The following is a 22,356-nucleotide window of genomic DNA, read 5'->3' as shown; positions in this document are numbered from 1 at the left end:
TATATTTTTTTTTTGTCCTTGATGAAAATGTTGGTTATAACAAATTCCCTTTCTTTATTCATCCCACTTTATAGCTTGCAGATGTTGGTAGGTAAGATTATTGGGAGATACTGTGAAGTATTTTCTTGGGGCTGTCAATTCCATTTGTAGAAGGTTGAATTCCCACATTGATTAAAAGGTGATCCAAATAAAACATGAAGCCCAAGCAGCACTGCTCCAGCATTTCAGGCTGTCATCCTAGAAGGGAAAACACTACATTTAAGACTGAAATATTTCTCACCATGCCACTTTTACTGGAAGAGATTTTGAAAATATGATCTCTTTTAGGGGTTTCTGGTCCTTTGTTCTCTAAGAGGACCATGACATCAGGGAGATGATGCCATGGCATGCGAGTGAATTGGATTTAAGTGAGGCAGGGCTGTGCAGGTCTCACTTTCTCCACCAGAGCCATCTGGGTCCAGTGGCAAGGTATAGATCAAGATGACTGGAGATGGCCCTGGAAGAAGGGAGAAGAGATCACTGGTAACTTCAAAGAGAGCCCACATATTTTAGGACAGTAGGTGGCCCAGTGGAAAGAGCCGTGGGCCTGAAGTCATAAAGACTCATCTTCCTAGTTCAAATCCAGCTTCACACACTTATTAGCTGTTGGACCTTGGGCAAGTTACTTAACCATTTGCCTCAGTTTCCTTATCTATAAAATGAGCTGGAGAAGGAAATGGCAAGCCACTCCAGTATCTTTGTCAAGAAAACCTGAACAATAACAACCACAAAGACGGAGAAGTCAGTGAGGAGGGAGGACGTGGGGGCAATAAATACCAACTTTTGCTTGGAGTTCTGCTATGAAAGCAGAAGAGATATAGGATGATAATCTGAGGGGATTATTGATAGGGTCAAGTGAAGTTTTTTTTAAGGACCTGGACATATTAGTAGTCAGGAAGAAGGAGAGAAGAGGCAGTGGGGTGAAACCTAAGGACCCCTTCTCAGAATAAAGATTTTACATAGGATTACAAATGAAATAAATTATATTAAAATAAAGTTACAATTTCCCCCCACCCAAGTTCATGGACTTCTTGGAATCTATCCATAAACCCCAGGGTGGGGAGGGGTCCTGTTATCAGACTTATTAGAGTAGAGAAGGAACTCTGTGATCTTAACTGACACTGAATGTGGAGGGGAACCTAGAACATTTCTGTTTTGATCACTGAGTCTCCCATTTCCCCCTTTCCCTCTCCAAACACCATTGGGCAGCTAAGTGATATAGTAGAAAGCACCTAGGTAGTGTAGTGAGTAGAGCCATGACTTAGCATCAGGAAGACCTGAGTTCAAATCCTGCTTCAGACATTCACTCACTGCATTACTCTGGGCAAATCACTTACCCTCTTTCAGCCCCAGTTTCTTCCATAGTAAAATGAAGATGGTAATAATAGCATCTTCTTAATGAGGATGATAATAGCACTCACCTAATAATAGCGTAGGATCGCTGTGAGGAGCAGGTGAAATAATATATGCACCAATATGCATTTGCAAACCTTCAAGAGTTGTAGAAAGGTTCACTCTGCTTCCTGTCCTAACAAAGGATGCTCAACATAGCATACATCATCTTGTGCAGGATGAGCTTGGTGGTTTCCATTTGTTTTGTGCTAGAGTATTAGAACACACACAAAAGGAGGTAGATAACAAGGAATCATTTACTGAAGAGGCTAAGTTTACGTCAGTTTCTGAAAAGTCTCTTTTTTGGATGCTTCAAGCACCTGAAGCCAGGGTCAGACTGTTTGAAGTGAACTGTGAGATTTTGCCAGATGGGGTCACTCTTCCAAAGCAATTCAGCGCCGTCAGCTCCACCGAATGTTGACCTCACCTGCTCCTTTCTCTCTCTTTTCCCCACATTTCTTTCATGATTTCTTACCACCTTTCTCCTTCACATATTCCTACCTCAACATCTCATTGTGGACTACTAGGTGATCCAGGGTTCCTAAAAGCTGTGTCAAGACAACTCAGGTTGAAAGAGTTTTATTTAAGTCCAATTCTGTGATAGACTGAGTGTTTTCTGAGAACCAGCTCAGCTAACTACAAGATAGACCCAGGACCAATAGGCTAGATCCTTGGTCATGAATGTTTGTGGGATGGTAACCCATGAAATATAGAAAAATACACAATATCTACCAGTCTGTTTTGGTCTTTTATGTTCCTGCTGTCACCAGGGTACTAGTATCCTTAACATTTTTGGTGGTTGGACCTTTTTGGTAGTCTGGTGAAACCTACAGACCCCCTGCTCAATATAATGTATTATTGCTTACATTCATAATAAAGGAAATGCTAAATTTTAATTAGAAGTTACTAAAATTTAAGATGTAATTTGTTTCCCATCCTAGTTCATGTCCCCTCTGAAATCTCATCCATGGATCAACCCCAGGTTAAAAACCCCTGCCATAAAGAAAAGAGGAAAAGTGGGTACAGAGCACAAAAAATCAGCATTTCACTAAACTTCGCCTTAATTATTGGTAATACATACAAATCCTTGTCCAATTACCAACTAGTGGGCAATCTCCCACAAGTTCTGAATTTTTTCAATCTTGACATTCTTACTATAGATGAAATCAGAAGATAAGGTTACATTTCAGTGAAGCAGTGTATTACAATGAGGTGGGAGAATGGTATAAAAGAGATCATCTGAGAAATGTATGACCTGGAAAAAAATAACAACTAATGGATAGCCATGGGCCAAAACTATCCATGCAATTTCAAGGGAGGCTGAGGAAGTTTCTGCTTCCTCCCTCTGCATTGGGGGGATCTTTGGTAACACATTATGGCAGGATATATATGAAAGTTACAAGGGATGGGTCAATATAGCTAGATTACAATCTACATATTTAGAGGAAATACCTACATTAAAGGATATCTCCCTTTCCATCCATTTATATCCTCCTGGGAATGATTTTGCAAAACCTGAGGGGGAAATTTGACTCAAATTTGGGAGGTAGCTTGTATGTCTAGATTTCTTAAAAATAGCATATTTCCACTTCCCATTCAATGTTCTGTCCTTGTTGCTAAGGCATATAGGTAATCTACTCAACCCTGCAAGAAGGGAGGTCAGCTTTAATTTCTCTTTAGTATAACAGGCATGAGGTCTGAAGGACAGCAAAGTGCCAGGCAAATTGAATTCAACTTGAGAATGGGATAAAACATTGACTATCTCCTCAGAGCTGTTGCCCCAGAGTGCAGAATGTTTCTTCTGTGTGATGTGGAAAAGTTACTAAAGTCTCAATTCTTTAATTTATAAAAGAATGGCAATTACATGCCCTCCTCATGTCAGAGGGAAGGAGTCAACAGATAATTCCCACCCTAAGCAGCCTCACCTTCGGCCATTTAAGGTCCTGCTGCCACCTTTAGGATAATGGAGGCTCTCTCAGGGCTTGCCATTCCCATAGGCTGACTTCCTCTGACAAAAAGCCTAAGGGATCCTGTCTTAAAATATAGCTGAAATTTCCTCCCTACATGATAAAGTCATTTTTTTCTAGTTATTTTTCGCTTGATGATGACATCTTTTACCTTGCTTTTGTTACCCAAATCTTTGTTGGTAATATATTGTAGCCCACTTATGTCTACTATGCATTTCCCTATTATTATTACCATTGTGAAAATCTGAGGAAACACAGATGCTCCCATTACTCATTTATTATATTATTCACATGAGACTATATGAATTGTACTCTATGGCACCGTTTTGCCCAACGTCATGTTTTACTAGAACAGTGGTGGGGATGGTGATGGAATGATGCCCGTAAAGTACAAACATTCAGTCATATTCACTTAATTCACTTTTCAGAATTCAGTGTATCATATCATACTTTAGTTGGAACGAGAAAGGTCAGAAATGAAAAGAAACATAGAATTAGGGATTTTCCTTCTATATTTCAGGACCATTTAGTTTGTTCTTTAAAAAACTATAGCTCAGAATTCCTTTGGTCTCTTATTCTCCTTATGGGCTATGTAGGTAGGAAATATTTTATATACACATATATATGTATATGTACATATATTTAGTACATAAAAGATGTAGTTCATGAGTAGCATGGGTAGACATGATCCGGGATATGGCCCACCTTTATAGAGAGTTGGAGGAGGGCATGCCAGGAATACCGGTATCCTAAGCTGAAGGGAGTGGCTATTAGCATTCAGAACAGTTAAGGCTAGGTGATCTTTCCTGTCTCCTAGAACGATATCAGGCTAAACTTATATCCATCTGCCACCCTTCCAGTATCTCTAGTATAGACTTATAATTCTAAGGGACCTAGGAAAAAGCTGCTTTCCTGATCACTCGCAAAGAGTCCTTAGTTCATGTACCCTTTTTACCAAAGGCTTGTTACACAAAAGACCATCAGTTAGTAAGTTCCTTTATCAACAAAAGCAGCAAAAAGAATCAGAGAAGTTATACATATTAGAATCCACCAAAGAATGCAAAAGAGTAAACAAGCTTTTCAGTTAAGAATGAAATAAAATTTTAGCTCATACTAACAGAGATGTTCTCTCTGAGGAGTCTGGTCTTAGCAGTTTCTGTGGATTAACTTTTTTCTGCATGTTTTCAGCTCTAGGACTCTAATCTGTCACTTAAAAGTCTGTTCTTTGCCTTTCTTTCAACCCATTTCTCTTGAGGTCCTTGCTTTGAAGTATGTCCTCCAACAATTTCTCTTAAGTAAGTATACAGTGTTGTGTTCAGCCTTCTCTCAGGCAATTAAATCACATCCCTGACATGCATGCAGCATAGCACACTTCCAGTGCATGGTCTATTGAAAGGGGGAAGGTGTTGGGGGAAAAAATGTATCTAGTAGATGAAGAGGAAGTTTTGAGAAGAAGAAATCTAAGCAACATATATTGATATGAAAAGTGATCTAAATCAGTACTGATTAGAGAAAAGCAAATTAAAACAATTCTGAGGTACTACCTCACATTTATCAGATTGGTTAACACAACAGAAAAGGAAAATGACAAATACTACGGGTTGTGAAAAAGTAGGTATGCTAATGCACTATTGATTGTGAACTGATCAAATCATTTTGGAGAACAATATGGAACTGTGTCTAAAGGTCAATAAAACTGTGTATGCCCTTTGATCCAGGAGTACCACTACTAGGCCTATGTCCCAAAAGATCAAAAAAAAGAGAAAAAGAACTACATGTACAAAATTGTTTATTGAAGCTCTTTTTGGGTGGCAAAGAATTGGAAATTGAGGAGGTGCCCTTCAACTGGGGAATGACTGAACAAGTTGTGGTATGTGATTGTGATGCAGTACTGTTGTGCTATAAGAAATGACTAGGGGCATAGTTTCAGAAAAACCTGGCAAGACTGATATGAATTGGTACAAAATGACACAAGCAGAATCAGGAGATCATTGTATATAATAACAGCAATATCATAGAGATGATCAATTGTAAAAGATTTCACTACTTTGATTAATACAATGATCCAAGACAGTTCCAAAGGACTCATGATGAAAAATGTTATCCACTTCCAGAGAGAGAACTCATGAACTTTGAGTGCAAATTGAAGTATATATTTTTTCACTTTCATTCTTTTTCTTTTTTTTTTTTGCAACATGGCTAATATGGGAATTTTTCATAATTTCACATGCATAATTGATATCATATTCCTTGCCTGCTTAATAGATGGGAGAGGGGCTGGAAACAGGGAGAGAATTTGGGACTCAAAATCAATACAACCTCATCTTTTCTTCTACCTCTCTTCTATGATTATTAGACTCCTTTTTGAGCTTCTCCATGAGTTCTTTCTGGGCTTGAAACTGACAGAAGGGAGGGCAGATTAGGGGAGGTAGTAGAGAGAAACAAAACACTGCTGAAGAGGGAAAGGGAGGAAAGGAGAGAGAGGACAGGAGGAAAAAGAATAGGAAGGAGGGAAATACACAGGTAATCATCATAATTATAATATGAGTGAGATGAACTCTCCCATAAAATGCAAGCAGATAGCAGAATGGATCAAAAACCGGAATCCTACAATATCATGTTTACAAGAAACATACTTGAAGCAGAGAACACACGCAGAATAAAGGTAAGGAGCTGGGGCAGAATCTATTATGCTTCAGCTGAAGTGAAAAAAAAAAGCAGGGGTAGCAATCCTGATCTCAGACAAAGTAAAAGCAAAATTAGACCCTAATTAAAAGAAATAAGAAAGGAACCTACATCTTGCTAAAAGGTACCATAGACAATGAAGCAATATCAATACTAAACACATATGCATCAAGTGGTATAGCATTCACATTCTTAAAGAAGTTAAGTGAGTTAGAGAAAGAAATAGAGAGCAAAACTATGCTAGTGGGGAACCTCAACTGTTCCCTTTCAGAACTCGATAAATGCAACCAAAAAACAGACAATAAAGAAACTAAGGAAGTAAGTGGAATATTAGAAAGGTTAGTTATCACAGAACTTTGGCATGATTTAGACATAAAGGGTGATACCATAGGCAAATTAGAACAAAAAAGGATAGTCTACTTGTCAGGTATATGGGGAGGGGAAGAATTCAGGACCAAATAAGAGAGATAGAGCATTACAAAGTGAAAAATAGATAATTTTGATTATATAAATTGAAAATTGATATAAATAAAACCAAATAATTTGGACAACAAAATAAAAAAATTTGTACAAATAAAACCAATGCAACCAAGATTAAAGGGGAAGCAAAAATATAGAAAACAATTTTTACAGCAAATGTTTCTGATAAAGGCCTCATTTCTCAAATATATAAAGGACTGAGTCAAATTTACATGAATGCAAGCCATTCTCCAATTGATAAATGGTCAAAGGATATGAATAGGCAATTTTCAGATGAAGAAATCAAAGCTATCTATAGGCGTATGAAGAAGTGCTCTGAATCACTTTTTATTAGAGAAATGCAAATTGAAACAACTCTGGGGTACCACCTCACGCCTATCAAATTGGCTAATATGACAGAAAAGGAAAATGATAAATGCTGGAGAAGATGTGAGAAAATTGGGGCACTAATGCTCTGTTGTTGAAGTTGTGAATGGACCCAACCATTTTGGAGAGCAATTTGCCCAAAGGGCAGCCAAATTGTGCCTACCCTTTGATCCAGCAATATCACTACTAGGTTTGTATTCCAAAGAAATCATTAAAAAAGGGAAAAGGACCTACACGTGAAAAACATTTATACCAGCCCTTTCTGTGAGTTGAAAAATATTGGAAATTGAGGGGATACCTGTCAATTGAAGAATAACTGAACAAACCTCGCAATAAGAAATAATGAACAGGCAGATTTAAGAAAAACCTGGAAAGACTTGTATGAACTGATACAAAGTGAAATGAACAGAATCAGGAAAACATTGCACATGGTATTAGCAACATTGTATCAAGATCAACTATGAATGACTTAGCTCTTCTCAGCAATACAATGATCCAAGACAAGTACAAAGGACTCATGAAGGAAAATGCTATCCATATCCAGATAAAGAAGTGATAGACTTCGAATGCAGATCAAAGCATATTTCTTCACTTATTCTTTCTTGTGTTTTTTTCTTTTGACCTGTTTCTTCTTTCACAACTGTGACTAATATGGAAATATTTTTGCACAATAGCATATCTATAGACTATATTAAACTGCCTACTATTTTCAGAAGAGGTGAGGGGAGGAAGGAAGAAAAATTTAAAACTCAAAATCTTATAAAAATTAATGTTAAAATTTTTTTGACGTAATTGGGGAAAATATGATTAGGGAATGATTAACAAAATAAATAAAAATACAATATGATGTTAATTTGCGATTATCTAAGTCAATATACCTCCTCACTGCCTTTTATTTGAGTGTGACATTACTGGTCTACTCCGATCTGTAAATGAAATAAGAATTCCATTTACAATATATCTGACTAACGGTTGTCAAAGGCCTTTAGTGAGTAGGAATTCACTTATTCCTAAGGAAGTGTTCTCATTTCCTCTCATTCTTTCTAGTTCTGTACTCTAGCACCAAGAAGAAAGAACATAAGACTTCTTTCACATTACCACACTTTAAATACTTGAAAATAATTCTCAAATTGCCCCATGTCTTTTTTTCTTCGAGAGTAAACATCTTCAGTCCCATCAATTGATCCTTATATGACAACATCTCAAGATTTTTTGTTTGTTTCTGTTTTGTTTTTACCATTTTGGTTGACTTCCCCAGGATACTTTCCAGTTTACCTATTACTCCTTACTTCACTACTTCAAGGAATTTGTGATCTTACTGATGTAGGCATTCTCTCCAGAGATGTATTCCATAATTCACTCATTTTTACATCCATAATGTCATTTGTTCATGCCCTCTTACAAGTTCTACACAGAGGATTTACCCAACACGACATGGCTGTTTGGCTCATTTCTTTTCTTGATCATATACATCTTTAATGATATTGTTTACACCATTTTTTGCATACATTTCATGTTAGCAGCACTTATAATGCATGTCTCCATTGTCCTTTGGGTTACCCACCTAATTTACTGCTGGGAATTTGCAATATTCCATGAAAAATGCTGAAAGAATATCTTGTTTAAGAAAGAAGGTTGGAAGTCATTGAAAACACAACAAAACTTCCCAAATATGTCAGCTTATTTTCTTTTTTCTTTTCATTTTTGGGACCAATTCATTGTAGTATCTGTTCAAGATACATGTCTGATGGACCAGATGTTATGTATCATATTCTGGACAATTGGAATTTTTCATCCACTTGGTAGTTCTTACATGGATTCTTAGACCAAACTCTTTTTAGTGATTGTAGATCTCATTTAAGAGGATGTGAAATGCCACTGGGTTTGACACAATCAGTAGAAATTGCTCTGGATATCCTTAATGACTGATCTCCTTGTTTAATGTTTTGCCTCATATTCAAATAAAAATTTCTCTTGCCTCCTATGTGATCTTAACATATGCATAGGAATCACCTTATTGGAGGAGAAACTTTAAAATGGCAGAATGGTTTAAAAATATTGAGAGTAATGGAAACATTCAATTCAGTCACTGATGGGATTATAAAGATGTAATCTGCTATAGAATATTACTTGAAAGTCCTGTTATTCCCTTCTTATATTTTCATTAAAGATGCTCTCAATTCTCACATAGTTTATTCTCATAAAGATTTTATGGAGATGAGAAAGTAGAGGTGGGTTCTTTGTATTTTCTTTAGGATCATTGCCAATGTTCTGTCATCCTTTGTGCATTATTTGCCTCTTTTGCCTACTCCTCTTGTTTTTATTTTCTTTAGTACCATTTCTATTTCTTCATGTACTTTAGAGGCTGTGATATTGGAGTCCAAATGTGGTGAGTCAACTGACATTGGTGGAGTAAATAGCTGATTGTGGAAATCTTAGATTATCCATTTCCTTCCTAAAATGTGGTTGATCACATTTCTCCAGTTGTATCTACTACTGAAGAAGACAGTGGGACTAACACCTCACTAGACTTGGACATTGTCAGTCTTAATGCAGCCCAAAATACCATTAGTTTTGTTTGTTTTTTTAGTTACTATATCACATTGTTGACACTGAGCTTTTGGTCCGGTAGAACCCACAGATCTGTTCCATACAAATTGCTGTCTAGTAATATCCTCCTTCTGGGTAGTAGGATCATAGATTTTTAGATCTTGAAGGGACCTTAGAAGCCATCTAATCTAACCCACTCATTTTATACGTAAGGAAATTAAAGCCCACAGAGGCTAAGTGATTTCGGAAAGACTGCCTAGGTTGTAATCTCTTGACTTCAAAACCATGTGTCATATGGTTTCACGGCAAAGTTGATTTTTTTTTCTTTCAGAGTTGAACAAGGGTTAGGCTTTATTCAGGGTCTTGGTTACATGTGCAGGGGGAATTCTTCCTCAGGAGAGAGGAATCCTCTTCCCAAGGAGGCAAAGATCTTACAGTAAGAGAATGGAAGCGGGAGAGGGAGAGGGGAGAGGGGAGAGAGAAGAGAGGAGAGAGGGAAGAGGGGCCTTCTGTCCTCTAAGGGCCCCTCAGCGCTAAGAGCACCTTCAGGCTTTCCTGACCCTACTTAAACTCTCCTGCCGCATAGTTTGCACGTGAATACCGGGCGTGCTCTCAGCCTTTTAGATAGTCAACAATAGGTGTGCTCAGACCCTGGGCCAATCTCGAGGGCGGGATGTTCTCCCCAATACATATCCCATGGAGAAGAGGCGGAGATGCATGAGATAGCCCGTGTCTCACTCCTCAATTCCTAGCTGTTCCCTGGGGGGCCTCATGAGAACTCTAAGGTTTAGAAGTCCTCACTTTTACCTGCCCGAGACTGTCCACATGGAACTGAGCTTACACCCCCAACATCTCCCCTTTTTTGTTTTGCGCAGAGCGCACATGGCCCTAGAGCAAATAGCGGCTGGAAGTTAAGTGGGTTAGGGAGGCCTTTAACATATGGGTACCCCACAACAAGAACTTCATTTACACAGAAATCTTCAGCTAGCACAACAACTGACAAAGAGAGGCATCCAACAAAACAAAGATGAAACTAAATGGCTAAATTACACATATTACAACAAAAGGAAGTGCAATCACTAATTCCAAAGTGTATTCTAAAAGAGGTAGCGCAGTGCTGGTGCCTTACACTTCACCACCCCCTCAGTCATGCAAATGGACCTCACGGCCAAGCCTGTGGTGTTCAGGCGAAAAGTTGGTTACCCCTGTGTGTCCTGGATTCGTGATGTCAAAGTCCTCCTTCAGCCGCTGAAAGGAGATGCCTAGATGGAGTGGGCAGCAATGTGTCAGTTAGGAGTGCCCAGTGTTATGTCAGCGTGGCAGTGGTTGGGATGAGTGCTGCTTCCTCTCTGGGCAGCAAGGTCAAAGCTGTCAGTAGCAGACTCAGGTGGTGCATGGTCCTTCTCCGGGGTCTCCAGGTTCATCGCTTCTGGTGTCTCCGTCGTCTCCGACACCGGTTCCCACCTACGGATCCTTCTGATAGGGATCCATGCGTCCCCTTTTCCTGTCGCAGGTCTTTGGCTGGCCAAACCGGATAAACGTATGAGAGAAGAGACTTTCCAGAGTCGAACAAGGGTTAGACTTTATTCAGGGTCTTGGTTACATGTGCAGGGGGAATTCTTCCTCAGGAGAGAGGAATCCTCTTCCCAAGGAGGCAAAGATCTTACAGTAAGAGAATGGAAGCGGGAGAGGGAGAGGGGAGAGGGAAGAGAGAAGAGAGGAAAGAGGGAAGAGGGGCCTTCTGTCCTCTAAGGGCCCCCCGGCAAAGTTGATTTTTGAACCCAAGTATAAGATTTTAGAATTATACTTAATCATTTCTTCTTTTTAGGTTTGGCTCAGTATTCTAGCTTGGTGAAATCTTTTTCAGATTCTGCTTCTGTTGAACATTTGATAAACATTCTATCTGTTTCCAGTTAGAGGATAGAGTATTGGGTATGGAATTAGGATCTGAATTCAAATCCATCCTCAGACATTTACTATCTGAGTGACCCTGGGTAAATTATTTAGCCTCTGTCTGCCTCAATTTTCTCAACCATAAAATGGACTATGAAAAGTAACCCCCCCCGCCTTGTTGTGTACAAAAATGAAATAATATTTGTAAAGTGCTTAGCATAGTACCTGACACATAGTTGGTATTTAATAAATGTTTGTCTACTTCCTTCCTTGATCCAAATTGTTGCTAAAAATATTAAATTTAAAATAGGATCAAGATAAGATCTGTCAACTACTCTACCAGAAACCTCTTTTCAAATAGAAACCAAAGTATTAATTTATTAGGTCCAGTGTTTAACCAGATCTATATCCACATTAGGTCCAGCATTTAGCCAGATCCAAATCCACCTAACCCTACTGTTATCTAGCCCTAATTCTCAGAATAGGCTTTGTCTTTTGTAGCTGGAGACTGTGAACTTCAGAATTCCTGGCCCTGGTCTTCCTGACGTTACTGATATGTTGGTGGTGAAGGCTTCCTATCCCAGAACTAGAGTTCAAAAAGTTATGCTGCTGAGAGATGTTTAAATGGTGCTAAAGTCTAATCCAGTCAGTGGAAATGATAGATAAACATTTAATTAGGAGGTAAAATACTCAAGGGACTCTCCCTAAATTAATGACACTTAAAAAAAAGCATTAAAAACCCAGGTTTTAAAAAAAATTCTACTAAAACAATACTCCTTCTACTCCTTTCAAGCTACAATGATTTCCTTTCCCAATGTGCAAGAGGTAACAAATGACCATGATTAATTAGTCAGCCCGGGAGTCTGGGCTCCAAACATCCCTTGGCAGTTTCTACATATTTGTACACAAACAGCTGAATTGCCTCTTTCCTCTTGGATCCAAAATGCTCAAGCCAAAAGCCTGTATTTAAATTTGAAACCTCTGTTGCAGCTCAGGCAAAATTGGGCTAAGAGCCAGGGAAACTGCAGACTTATGACATTGTGATTCTCCATGTAAGGGGAAGGAAATACCTTGGGGAGTAATTTAAGCCTTGCTAGTGGTGTACACAGTGATTGCAGATTCTGCCTGTGGTTTCCCTCCCTATTCTAAATATTGGGGCAGGGGGGTGGGGGAAGGCGGGATCAACATTTGGAAGACGGGGAAAGAATTGCAATGACTGGTTTTTGTTCTTAGTGAGTCTTACAAATGGAACGTGAAGGGGGAGGGGACAGAACACTGGATTAGAGTCAGGAGAGCTGGATTTGAATCTTATCTCCGCAGCTTGATACCTATATGACCTTGGACTTTCTGATTTCCCTGGCTCTCATTTTCCTCATTTGTAAAACTAGGAGAGAGGACTAGTTGATTTCTAAGGTGTTTTTCTTAAAGATGAAATGCATCTCTGCCCAGTGTACACTCAAGTAGGAGACTGTTAAACCACAGCCAGAGTATCTCACTGGCAGCTTCCCACACAACTCAGCCAAAGAAATGTTCCTTTTCCCCTCTGATGTGCTTGTTGCTCCTGGAGAGAGGTCTATTTGAAAAGATCATAGAGAGATGGGGGTAAAATTATGGACAGTATGAATACCTGTGCTCATGCCCCAGGAGGACAGGATTAAGTCACCAACACTTAATCCAGCAAGCATGTATTAAGCATCTACTATATATGTGCTCAACCCTGTGTTAGGTTCAAGGAATACAAAATGGAAAACAGTCTCTGTCCTCAGAGAGCTTACATTCCAAAATAATAGGTGTTTTCCTGGACTGAGAAGGGGTATTACACCAACTGGGCAGGAGCTCAGACTAAATGCTGAGAATTGATGTTCATTGGAAAATAGACAATAACAAAACCCAGGCATCATCTTCTGATAAAGAAAGACAGTCCTAAATATAGGATTCACCATAGCTGGCAGGTGAGAATACTGGCAATATAAATCTATCAACTCTATAGAAATGAATTTCAAAATGTGATTAAATGATAACCACAAAAAAGAGACAATCGATATTTATATGTGGTTTGTCAGCCCAAGGGAAACCATGACTTTGTAGGAAATCTGTTTTTTAAACACCTAAATGTCTCGGAGGATAGAGCACTGGGTCTGGAATCAGGAGGTGAGTTCAAATCTCGCCTCAGATACTTACGAGTTGTGTGACCCTATACAAGTCATTTAACTTCTCTTTGCCTTTGTTTTCTCATCTTTAAAATGGGGATATAGCTATATAGATATGTATATCTACGTATATACATATGTATATATGTACATACGTACATACATATATATACGTAGATATACATAGATAGATAAATAGATGGATAGATAGATGGATAGATGGATAGATAGATGGGGACATACTTACCTCCCAGGGTTGTGAGGACAAATGAGATAGTAATTGTAAAGCACTTAGCCCACATAAGTAATCACTATATAAATGTTAGTTATTTATATTAATTTATTATTAATTTCTTCTTTCCTTTCTTTCTCAATTGGATTACAATATGATGATTTTGAAAACTCTTAGTACCATAGGAATTTAAATTTAGAGCTGAAAGAGACCTTACAGATTGTCTAGTTTGATCCCCTCATTTTACACATGAAGAAATTGAGGACTAGGGAAGTTATCATAACTGACGTTTACATAGTTTTTTTTTGTTTACATTTTTTTCTTGCAGATATCTGATTTTGTACTTACTTCAATCCTGTGAGGTAGGTGTTATTAATTATTCTGATTTCATATAAGAAACTGACACTTAAAAATGTTAAGAGACTTCCCCAGGACCATATAACTGTTTGCATAGAGATACTAGAACTGAGGACTTCCTGACTCCAAATTTGGTGTTCTAGATAAGATGAGAATAGATGAAAAAACGTGTCAGGATTTGCTTTAATAATTGTCTCTGAAATATGGTTCTGATCCAGGTACCAAAAACACCTTTATTTTTCCCAAGGCAGAATCTGGGACCTCCAACTCAAGAATGGGACAGTCATGACTCCAGGATATCATTCTGTTTATGAGATTTCCCCCCTTTCCCTGCCCCCACACAAGCTTTCAACTTACTAGGCTATCTTCCCCATATTTCTAGGAGGATCTACGTTAATGTATCAAGGAACAACTCTTTCTGGAGGATCTATCATTTACTGTGTATGATGTTAGGAATATGATAGGCAATATGAAAGAAGTGCAAACACGATCCTTGCCTCGAGTATGGTTAGAGAGACAAGACTAATGTGGAATTATCAGAGAATTGTACATAAAACAAGTTGCTAATTCTGCGGGAATTTGGAGAAGAGAGAACGATGGGCTGGATTTTCATGGAATCACTGAAGGTTAGAGTGGAAAGGGATTTTAAAGATTGTTTAGTTCATGCTTATCCTCTGATTCTAATTAGTAAAGCCTGCTTTTAAAACTAAATTCAGGGGTCTTTCCAGTGCCCTGTGCTTTGGGAAAGGCTCCATAAAGGAAGTGGAACTAAAAGCTGTACATTAAGGGATGGGTAGAATTTGTATGGGAGGCAAGGAAGGGGAAGGGCATTCTAGGTGGGAGGAACAGTATAAACAAAGGTGCAGAGGAAGAAATGAGGGTTGGAATGATTTAATATCCTGATTGTGTTAATATCATTTCATTCTGTACCAGTGGTATCCTCTCCCTACCCTGACTTAGAGCTATAATAGATGGTTGCCTAGGAAACATGCAGATCCAACTGAGTAAGAGGTAAGGGACTGATTCTCCATTATTACTTAGCATCTCTGTCCAAGAAGTTATGTGTACTCAGGAGACAGACTCATAAAAAGACCAAGTGAGGCAGAGTGGTGGTCACCAGCCCAGGGAAATTCTGTCACAATTTTTGGTGGTAAGTGATGCCAAAGATAGTTAAGTCTCACTGAAGTTTATTCAGAGACAGTATACTCAGAGAAACTATAAACTGCGCCTGATTTTTAAGCAAACAGGCCAGAACTTACATATCCATCCAACTGAATGGTTGTACCCTTCAAAGTTTCATCTCATGTGGCTAATAGTGCTGCTATTTCTCCAAGTGAGTCACCTCTAACTTGAGGCTCTTTCCAATTCCTCTCTTGTTAATATGATCCTTCATCCCTTAAATGACTTTGTATTTGTTTCGTAAATATTTTTCTTTTCTTATCTGTGTCCCTGTTGTTTCTCCCAGGAGATTATTAGCTTCTTTAAGGCACTACTGTTCTTGTTTCTTTATTTTTTTCCCCAGCTCTTAATGCAATTCCTAGAACATAATAAGCTCCTAATCAGTGCTTGTTGAGTTGAACTGGATTCAGGTTCCTGTAGAAGATTTTTTTAAAAAAAGTTATTGATGTATTTTCTTTAAAATTTTTTTTAACACTGTAGTCATTTCCTGATTCATCCCCTCCCTATGAGTTCTGACAGTATATACAGTGTTCTATACCCATAATTCCTCACCTCTCATCATTTTCTTTCTGGCATATCCACTTAAAGATCTTCTGTGATGGCAAATAGTTATCTTCTGAGCATAGATTTAACATTTAGAAACAGGCAGAAATCAGTGAGAGTAAAACTCAGAGAATTAGGTGGGATGATCAAAATGGGCATATCAATTTATTTTAAAAAAAAACAAAGGAAAGATGATTACAAAAAATGAAACTAAGGCTAGGTTTGTGTGTGTGTGTAGCTCATAAAACTTGACTCTGCAAGGTAATTTCCAAAAAAACATCTCAAGAGCATTGAGTAAAGGTAGCACTGTTGGAAAAAGAGTGACCAGTTTGTAGAATAAACCTCATTTGGGTTATTTTCCAGGGCAGGTGGGTCTAAGAGCCCCAGGTGGGAAGTGAGGGTCCTTAGGTTTCCTACTTGTCTCACTCTGTTGTGGCATAATTTCATACTTTATAGACTCCTAGATCCAGAGGTGGGAGGAACCTTAGAGGCCATCTAATACCATCGCCTCATTTTACAAATGAGGAAACAAACCCAGGGAAGTGAAGTGACTTGCGTAAGGTGACACAGGTAGTGTTAGGTACACTTCTACTTCTTTCAATGCTTTCTCCACCATGGTAGGCTGGCTTGTACAGTCATATGGTTGACCTCTGGGGAGGTTTTCTCTCCTAGCTCAGGTTCTCTAATAACTGAGGCTGCCTGTTCTTGTGACAGACTGCTCTTGACAGTTCTAAGAGCCTTTGGGTAATTTCAGCTGCATTTATTTAAATGACTTTTTTTTTCCCCAAAAGAGAACACTCCCTTCCCCCACTTCCCACCCTTTGCCCCCCTGGCTATAAAGTTGAGCCTCTGCTTTGCTTTCATCTGAACCTTTGTTGAGAGCTTCCTACATTTGCTGGGTTGGTTCAGAGCCCAGCCCAGAGGCGCTGGTGATGATCACTGGCATGTTGGCATCTGTAGCCCTTCATGTCAGTCCCTGGGGCCTGTCGCCTTGTAGGGGGCAGGTGTCTCTCTGTGTTGCAATAAGAAATCAGCCCATGGCAGAATTGAATTTTCTAATGAAAGGAAAGCTGCAAAAACTTGTAGTTAGCAAGACTGAGAGAAAGAAAATGGAATGGGAAGGGGATTGATCTCATTAAACTGACTCTGCCTTGTGTGTTCTGAGCTAGGAGAAATGTCATTAGCCAGAAACCAGAAGAGCAAAATTCTCAGTTCTTATACAAAAGTTTAGATTACAAAACTTCAGCCCTGGGGCACTCCTACCAGGAGAGAAAGATTTGACAGGGAGCTCAGCAACTGAAGGAGTTCCAAATGATAGCACTGATCAGAAGTCAGAACAAAGGAACTGTGTCAAGGTCAAAGAATCTAAGTTAAGCCCTTTGAAGCTAGGGGAAAAAAGACTCATTTGTGGATCCAGAGGGATACTGCTTTACCTACGAAGCCATCTGTATCTGAAACAGCAGATTAGTTGGAGAGAGTTCAGCTTTAAGGGGTCAAAAATTCAGAAAACTGGATTTTCTTTGGAAAAAAAAGCATCTCTTTTAAATCACAAGAGCTCAGGATGAGGAGCAAGACAAATTATCAGAAGTTAAAACTTGTCCTTGGACACATATGAGGCAGGCAGTGGAAAGTAGTGGAAAGTTCGTGGGATTGGGAGTCAGAACACCTGGGTTCTAGTGACATCTGTCCTAGTTAGGTCTGTGATTTCCAGCAAATTTCTTTACCTCTCTGACCTTCAGTTTCCTTCTCTTCCCAATGAGGTGTTAGAAGAGATACTTCTCTACCTTGATGATCCCTCAGCTTGTCAAACTCAATGTCCAAAATAGAATTTATGATCTTCCTGGCTATAACCCCCTGTCCTCTCAGTTTCCTTATTTCTATTGAGGACATAACTATCCTTAAAGTCACAAACTCAGAATCATCTTTGACTCTTCCCTTTCCCCTTCCCACATCCAATAATTTGCCAAAACTTTCATAATGGTACTAGACAATGGGAACTCCATCCTCAGAGCATATGCATCATGTTCTACTTGTAGCCAAAGAAGTCTGGTGAGCCTGCATAAGGCCAAAACCCTATTCCACAATTTGGAGCTTGCAGAGGTATTCTCTTGCTGTTTCCCTCCCAGCCTGATTTAGTTGGTTTTCTTTGCCTCATTAAAGAAGCCATCCCCTGACTACTTCTTAAACAGGGGCCTATTCACTGAATGGGTCTTACCTCATCCTAAAGCAGTCATCTCCAGTCATCCTGATAAATATCTGGTCACTGGATCCAGACGACTCTGGAGGAGAAGTGAGGCTGGTGACCTTGCATAGCCCTCCCTCACTCAAAACAGTCAAGTGCAAGTCATGCCATCATTTCTCCGATGTCATGGTCTTCTTTGGCAATGAATAACGAACACAATAACAACTGTCCATGTTGTAGAAGTTGAATCCTCTGTATGTGTGTGTGCATTTGTGTGTGTTGCTTTTTGATTGGCTGCTTAATTGAAACTGTGTACCAAAAGCTCTCACTAACTTCCGATGAAGACAACCATTGTATGGGCCCATGGGTAGGGAAGGGCCCTCTTTCACCACAGAGCCACCATGAAGCAGGTGAGCACATGGCTTCTTAGGTAAGATTGTTCATGGGATGAAGTAATTTCCTATTTGTGTTTTCATCCCTTTGATACAAGATCTCGTGAGATCATAAGAGGCCCAGGAACTGGAGTCCATACTAGAGTTTGCTGACAGTCAAGCCCAGTGAGGAGCATAGCTCAGAGCAGAGAATTGTGGAATCTAGCCCAGTACTGAATAAATCGAGACTCTGTGTCTTGCAACAAGGGACCAACTTATTTATTGTCTAGATCACATTTGGAAGTTAATTTAGTGGCAAAAATGCTATGTAACAACCATTTTAATTGTGAGTCTACTCTCCCCAGAGACAGAGTTAGTAAAGGGGCAAGTATGCCCCTGACATTGAAGAAAATGCTTTTGTACCTTCTGTACTTGCTATATCTTTTATTTAAATATTTAATCTATTTATTTTCAGTTTTCAACATTCACTTTCATAAATTTTAAATTTTCTCCCCTTTCATTTCCCTCTCCCTCCCAAAGACAGCATGCAATCTGATATGGGCTCTACATATGTATTCCTATTAAACACATTTTTACATTAGTCATATTACATAGAAGAATTATAATGAATGGGAGAAACCATGAGAAAGAAAACAAAACAAAAGAGAAAAGAGTCTGCTTCACTCTGCAATCCAATTCCGTAGTTCTTTCTCTGAATGTGAATGGCATTTTCCACATGAGTCCTTTGGAAAAGTTTTAGGTCCTTGCATTGCTGAGAAGGGCTAAGTCTATCAAAATCAGTCCTTGTGCACTGTGGTTGTTACTGTGTATGATATTCTCCTGGTTCTGCTCCCTTCACTCAGCATCAGTTCATATGAGTCCAGGTTTTCCCAAAGTCCACTTGCTCATCATTTCTCATAGCACAATAGTATTCCATAACATTCATATACCATAACTTGTTCAGCCATTCCCCAATTGATGGGCATCCCTTCATTTTCCAGATCTTGGCCACCACAAAAAGAGCTGCTATAAATATTTTTGTATATGTACATCCTTTTCCCATTTTTATGAACTCTTTGGTATACAGTCCTAGAAGTGATATTTCTGGGTCAAATTTTTATGGCCCTTTGGGCAAAGTTCCAAATTGCTTTCCAGAATGGTTGAATTAGCTCACTTGCTGAATCTTTTTAGTGAATATTCCTTTGTAAAAGCTAATTGCTACTCGTTGGTTAAATCATATTGGCTATTAATCACTGGGGCTATCAATGATAATGGGGAGATGCAGACTATAACTGACAACTGATATTGGGGAGAATATATCAGAATGAGGCACTTGAGCTGCTAGCATTAGAAAGATACCTCTGGATTCCATTAGTTGGGAAATACAAACTATGGTATATGATTGTAATGGAATATTATTGTGCTATAAGAGATAACGAGCAGGATGATTTCAGAAAAACCTGGAAAGACTTACATGAATGGATGCAAAGTAAAGAGATCAAAACTAAGAGAACACTGTACATAGTAACAGCAATATTGTACCATGATCAACTATGAATAACTTGGCTATTCTCAGTAACACAATGATCCAAGAAAATTCCAAAGGACTCATGATGAAAAATGCTATCCAGCTCCAGAGAAAGAGACGCTGGAGTCTGCAGGCAGATTGAAGCATATTATTGTTCACTTTCCGTATTTTTTCATGGTTGAAAATTTTTTTTTCTGTGTCTTCTTTCACAATGTGACTAATATGGAAATGCAAAAAAGAAAGGAGATACCCCTGGAAACTTGAGGGACAGATGTATCTAGGTGCCTTCCCGGGACCCAACTTAGTACTGTAAATGTGAGTTAGGGTAAGGATCCTCCAAAGGCTGCCACCTTCATAATATTTTTTACTTCTGTCTCTTCCATATTTACATGATCACGATCCTAGTTCAGGCTCTTATTACATTTTACCTGGGCTACTGCCATAGCTTCCAACTGGTTTCTTTACTTCTCCTCTATTCTGTCACCAATTCATTCTCTGAACAGCTGCCAAGCGAAAAATCAACAAGATACAGTTTTGCCTCTATCTCTATCTGGATAAAAATCTTCAGTAGCTCCTTACTGACTTCTAAGAAAGTCTTCCACAATCTGGCTCTTCCTCATCTTCTCAGAATTATTTCATCATCTTCTTCTTCTTCACATACTGAGCATTTCTAGCAAACTGACCTATTAGATGTTTACTGAACTTGACATTCTATCTCTATTCTCCCTGCCTAGTCACAAGCTGTGTCCATCCCTGAAAGGGCCTCCTTTTTCACTTTTGACACTTAGAATCCTTGATTTTCTTTAAAACTCAACTCAGACACTACCTATTATGGGAGCCTTTCCTTATTCCCTCCAGTAATTAGTGCTTGTTCTGTCTTAAAATCACTTTTTATCTATTTATTTATTTATCTATTAAATATAAACTCCTGGAAAGCAGAATTGTTTGTTTTTTTGTCTTTGCGAATTCTGGCACCTAACATAGTGCCCAACACATAGTAGGCATTTGATGAAAGTAAGTCAAATTGAATTAATTTGGATCCATTTTTTTCCTCTTGTTCATTGACTAGAGATTGAAACGAGTGAAATACTCCTAGGAGTCCAGGGCCAAACACTTGACTTTTAGTGAAGTGATAGGGAGAGCTTAACGTCATTGTGACTGAGAGAAATGGTTAACTTTTATTCTCGGGACAGTGAAGGGAAAACAGGGAAATTTAGTGACTCCCTGGCCTTTGGCTGTGTCCAAACCTAATTTTGTTTGGAAAATGAGAAAGATTCCTAGTGTTGCATCCCTGGTATGCCCAGTAGAGGGCATACTATCTTTAAAAAGACTTGATTGTGGACTGAAAAAATCAAATTTAGAAAATCAGAAGATATGCCAAGACACTTACTATTTAAGGGCAAAGCCGGAAAGGTTTAAGCTTAGCTATCCAGAGGAATTTGGTTTCCCCCAACCCCTGAAATAAGTTCAGTTGATAAGTTTAAGGCATTTTCAAGGAGATAGTGGATTTTGCAGGGTTGTTTACGCTCGCATAGCTGTAAGTTGGGGGAGCTGGGTGTATAGACTGTGAGGAAAGAGACAGAAGGAAGTGGAGACAAGCACTGAATAATCATAGCTGGCATTTCTGGATCACCTGAAGGTTTGCAAAGTACTTTAGATACATTATCTCATTTGAGCTTCATATTAATGCTTTGAAGTATTTTTTTTTGTTGTTTTCACATTTTTATTTTTCAATTAACAGGCATTTCTTTTCTCTCTTTCTCACCTCCCTTCCCCCATTGGGAAAAAAGAAAGAAAGAAAAACAAAGCCCTTGTAACAAGTATTCATAGTCTAGCAAAACAAATCCCTGCATTGTCTGGGTTTAAAAATGTTATGTCCTCATTCTGCATTTTGAATCTGTCACTTCTCTGTCAGGAGGTGAGTAGTCTATGTGAAGTGGTTTCCAGGGGGATCTATTATCTTCATTTTCCTGATAAAAGAACTGACCAGCTGGTATCAGAGGCAGGGTTGAATCCAAGGTTATCCAAACTCCAAGTCCAAAACTTGTCCCGTTATGCCATGTTACCTGTCCCAAATCAAAGGAAGCACTGAAATGTTAGTTAGGAAACTGAAAACAACCATTTTGTATGGAGTTATAACTGGACTCTTTTCTCATATGGAGGAACAAAATATTATATAATCATGTCTAAAGAATGTTCAAATGCATGTATAGATATTAAAAGTAACTGAATCAATGAATAAAGGCTAATGCTGTGAAAGAAGCAGACCCTATACTATTCTCATTCTTTTCTAAATTCTCTGTAATCTGGTTTCCAGCGTTATCACTCAACCAAAACTGCTCTCTCCAGTGTTACCAGTCATCTCCTAATTGGCAAATCGAATGACTTTTTCTCAATCTTCATCTAGCTTGACTATTTTGTAGTATCTGACATTGTCTCCTC

The 22,356-nt window shown here is 38.8% G+C and overlaps 1 long non-coding RNA gene across 10 annotated transcripts in view; it reads left to right on the top strand.

Moving 5' to 3' along the window:
- LOC140509260 (uncharacterized) overlaps positions 1–22,356 on the top strand; it is a 263,848-nt gene that overhangs the window by 56,291 nt on the left and 185,201 nt on the right. For 6 of the 10 annotated variants that reach the window (XR_011968630.1, XR_011968625.1, XR_011968628.1 and 3 more), the window contains exon 5: positions 14,083–14,116. The exons of the other annotated variants lie outside the window; for them this stretch is intronic. This is a non-coding gene — a long non-coding RNA (uncharacterized lncRNA). The remainder of the gene's footprint in view (positions 1–14,082; positions 14,117–22,356) is intronic. 10 annotated transcript variants of the gene reach the window in all.

The sequence above is a fragment of the Notamacropus eugenii genome, chromosome 1 (genome assembly GCF_028372415.1).
Source record: "Notamacropus eugenii isolate mMacEug1 chromosome 1, mMacEug1.pri_v2, whole genome shotgun sequence".
In the NCBI taxonomy this organism is placed as follows: Eukaryota; Metazoa; Chordata; class Mammalia; order Diprotodontia; family Macropodidae; genus Notamacropus; species Notamacropus eugenii.
This window is presented reverse-complemented; position numbering and strand designations above follow the sequence as displayed.